The sequence below is a fragment of the Lytechinus pictus genome, chromosome 2 (assembly GCF_037042905.1).
Source record: "Lytechinus pictus isolate F3 Inbred chromosome 2, Lp3.0, whole genome shotgun sequence".
Lineage (NCBI taxonomy): Eukaryota > Metazoa > Echinodermata > Echinoidea > Temnopleuroida > Toxopneustidae > Lytechinus > Lytechinus pictus.
In genome coordinates, this window is record NC_087246.1 from 145953 (window position 1) to 150368 (window position 4416).

General features: G+C 40.8%; 1 long non-coding RNA gene across 1 annotated transcript; it reads left to right on the forward strand.

The window, feature by feature from the left end:
* Nucleotides 1–243: 243 nt before the first annotated feature.
* Nucleotides 244–4064, forward strand: LOC135155963 (uncharacterized). Its single transcript, XR_010295098.1, has 3 exons — nucleotides 244–420; nucleotides 1901–2084; nucleotides 3164–4064. It is a non-coding gene; the product is annotated as an uncharacterized LOC135155963 (long non-coding RNA).
* The last annotated feature ends 352 nt before the right edge of the window (nucleotides 4065–4416 follow it).

A 4416-nucleotide genomic window follows, 5' to 3' on the forward strand; every position in this document is an offset into this window, starting at 1 on the left:
TTAAGAGGAAGCTTTATATGTCAAAGAAGTTTGTATCTATTTTAAAACTTTTTTTTCGCAAGTGGTGTCATGCCCCGGTGTCATGCAAACCCCCTATCTAGTTAGCTCACCCCCCCCCCCCCTGCACGCCCCCCGGGCTCACCCCCTATAAAAAATTCATGATCCGCAGAATTAATTCGCCGCCGGGCGTCGAGCCTGCGCATGCGCGCTGCACTGCATGCAACTTAACTGGCGCAGTCGAGTCGCAACCATTTAATTTGAAAAAGGAATGCGCCCGTTTTTCGCCGTTAAATGTTGCAGCCTAATTTTGGATCGAGAATTAAGTGCGACGAAGATGGCCGTTAATAATAGTTCTACTACTTTAAGAACACGGTTCAGATTTGGATAACGACTTCGAAGGCATTCGCAGGAGACCAAACAGTAAGTTAGAATGGGGAGGCGCGATAGCTCAGTCGGTAGAGCGGGGGTTTCGGATTCCGGTGACCCGGGTTCGATTCCCAAGTGGTGCGCTAGTGCCCTTTGGTAAGGCATTTATCCTCATTACCAGGTCCCTCGGAGAGGACCTTAAGCCGTTGGTCCACTGGTTGCTTGCTCACAGGCATTCGTGCTTTCTTAGCAGTCAGGTAAAACAACCTCGGTATAACAACATAACCATCTTCTAAGATTTTCTTTTCGGAGCGCGGCTTGCCTTTGGCTTTAGATTTCGTGCACTGACACTGCCCGGCCGGGGTGGCTGCCCCGAGCGCCGGCATGCTGAATAGGACAGGCTGCGCTGGTGGGCTCAGCCTCATGCAGGGCGCGGCCCAAGTCTGCACGCGCACAGACACAGTGCACACTTTAAGGTAATTGCCAGTTGTGGTAACGATATCAAAATGAGTTCGTACAGAATCCAATGAAATGACCACCAAAGTGTCTGTCTATATTTATAAATAATATACCGTATGTGCCATTTGATTCTGGAAGAAATTGTGTAATTGCTGCGAAATAAGCAAAAAAAGCACAGGATTCGGGTCAACTCGAGCCAAGGCAAGCGTCGGGCCGACATTAATCAGAGCAATAATAACTGTCCCACGTGCTCTTATCTGTGTTGGTGATCTTCAGTTTGAACATTTTTCAGCGTAGATTTCAAGATTTCACAAAGTTCAGTTTATGTAACTGTACCACTACCAGATCTACATGTACTATGTAGATCCTCGATGATATACCGTAGTCCGTACTGACAATTTTTTAAATCCTAAATCTACCGGGGTATTTTGATTCTTGTCATTCCCGGGGGGGGGGGGGGTATTATTGCCCCCCCTTATAAGATCTCGGCCGTGGATTGCACGATCACAACGAAAATTTGCATGATGGTAGAGAATGACGTAATCTACGTAGTTGCATTGGACAATGATTGGTAAATTTCACTGAATAACTGAATTCATATTTTTTTATTTTTTTTATTGTATTTTCGATGGAAATCGTTCTAGACTTAATTCTAATCATAAACAAGGCAAAATTAATTAAGTTTAATCAGTAAAAGTAGAAATAATGATAAATTTATGAATTTTGGCTAAATACACAATTTGCATTGGATTTGTACATGAAATCATGTTTATGAGCAATTTTGGGTCTGACATGCACTTACATAATGTTGCGTAATGTCGTAACCGCGTACCCGGGCGTCACAAATTTGGTCTCAAAATTTGCACGAGACTTGAAAGTAAAAAGTCAGTGAGCGGCGCGATCAAAATTTTTTGCGCGACAGCGTAGTGATGAAATTTGTTGGGGGGGGGGGTCCCCCCCCCCAGTTTAATAAGGGTTAAGGCCGTCACATGAAATGCCCTATATTCATTATTTTTCTACAAAAAGCACCATTTTGAGTAAGATTTTTAATGAATAGATCTGTTTGACATTTCAGGAGAAAGAGAGAGAGACACAAAACCACCTGTCTCGGTGTCACACATGAGGAGTTGAGGAGGAGATGAAGTCAGTGAATATTACCTGGCCTGGGGGAGTTTCCAGAAGAAGGCCCAGAATCGCTGGATGCCAGGAGTGGAGATCCTTCGTTGTTGCCCTACATGATAGGAGGCATCGGGCAGTAGGTAAGTTAGAAGGCTATTTCAGATGTAAAGCCTTTTTTTTGGGGGGGGGGGATCATTGGGAATCTCTATTATCAGAATCACGCAGATTTGGGTGTGCACAAACTCGGGGCACCTTATAATCTGTTAATGGTCCTGACTGTACTTCGAGGACTCTGTGATATTTTTTCATTGTATTTTCATTCACGGAGCCTAGACAAGTCTCTGTTGCCTGTAGAACTTTGTACACTAAGATGGATTTCCCTAGAAAATCCACCCTTCCCACAATAATTTTGGGGCAAACATTTAATTTGTCCAATTTGTAAGCTTTAGTACTCTAAATGCATACAAAGGCTTAAAAAATGTTAATTGTTGGAAGGTAAAAATTTTGAAGGATCACTTTCTTACAATTCCCACGCTATGAAACGCAATGACATGAACTTTAACTCGAGTGACGTACGTATGCAAGAAATACAGAATTGGTGCACATGCATAGCTGATTGATTCATTGTGCTAGTACTGGTACTAGATCGGTTTGGATGTTCTAATTTCAATGACAAGTTTAGATGGTAAATTGGCGCTAATAAAATTTTGCATTGGTCGATTTCGCGATGCCAGAAAACTAATTCCACCTCAAAATTTGTCAGATTTTTTTTTGCAAAATATATATTTAATTGATCCTTGACCTGAATTTAAGCCAAATCAGGCATAGGGAATGGCTGTATTTCAGCCTCGAAGTTCGAATTCTCGGTCCTGACAGTCCTGGTTACCCCATAACCATTTAAAACACATAAAAAAGGCATGAATTAAAATTGTAATTATAAAAAAATAATATGTTTTATGTGTCAAATAAATTGATTCTAAAATTTCCTTCCTTATACAGAGATGGTTAAAGGTCTTGAGGGCATCATGCCCCCCCCCCCCGACTTGACTTAACATGTTAATATTTGAAGTATAAAATATGTAACAAACCCCACATCGTTTTTTAATCATTTAAAATAAATTGGAAATTAATATTGAAACCATCTAGTTTTTAATGAAGATTAATAAATAGTTTATGTAGAAAAAGTTTTTATGTTTCTCCTCTTCTGTTATTTTTGCAGATGCTGTAATTTGAAACGGAAGGTGTCCTGCCAATAAATTTTCATCCCACCTGAACTGCCTTGCCTGCCTGCACCCAGTCATCTGTTCCTGAGCATTTTCATTTTCCTCTATTTTTCATCATCGTTTGTTTCGGCCTGTATGAAGTGAATTTCACATTGATTGGTGGAGCTGCTAAGTTGGCATTACAGGGCCACGCCGGGGTATGACCCTTTGGGTTGAACATCATGACTGCTAGTTGGTCGGCAAAGGTGATGGGATCGATCAATGTCACATGGAGTAAGATCGATACCAATCTGCTTTGCTACATTTCGAACAATCTCATACGGATACGGATATTATTGCGACAGGAGTACTGCTCGATGTGGTCAAGCCTATTTGACAAAGAAGCATTATGGTGTTAGTCATGTTATCAGAAACCGATTTTTCAAAATCACGGAGTTGCTTCAATTTAGTATCGATAGATATTTCAAGAACGTGTAGACTAGTGAGCTTTTCATCAAGAATTTCACGCAATTTATTTTCGCGCTTATCCATGTCATCATTGAGTTTTTGTCTCTCGCGTTCCATTGCCACGGCCACCGCTCTTTGAACGACTGTATCAATATGATCTAGGAATGCTGGGCTTTGTTTAGATCCAGTTAATGATGAAGCAGAGGATTGTGTACATGCGTTAGCCGAGTGCAAGCGGCCTCTTGATCTGGTGGATATCTTAGACATGTTAGAGATTACGTAATGATATAATTGAAAAGTGGGATGGGCTGTGCATCTGCCAACTCACCAGTCAACCAATTAGAGACGGCCTTCCAAAGTGACACAGCACGAAAATATCAATATGGGACTGGTCTAGTCAACACATAGATCCTGAAAAAACCATGGAGACTGCAGACGCAAAATGACTTCCATACATAAAGATATGATGCACAATTTCCAGTGGGTTCAAAACACTGAACACATGCTATGCTGATACACAGACTATCATAAGAACTTTATCAAGCAAAGGAAATCTGGTATGAAATCTCTCAGCTCACATAAAAAGCCTACGTAGCTACATGTAGGGAAGAAAATGCGTAATTGCTGAGAAATGAGCAAAATAAGCATGTAATTGAACTATCAAATGTCAGGTATTTTTCGAATCGATTATAATACACTGTCCCACATATGCTTTTCTGTGTTTACAGCGATCATCAGAATTATCGATTTTAAGTTAAAAAATTCATGATTTTACAAAGATACAAGTTTACATTAATGTACC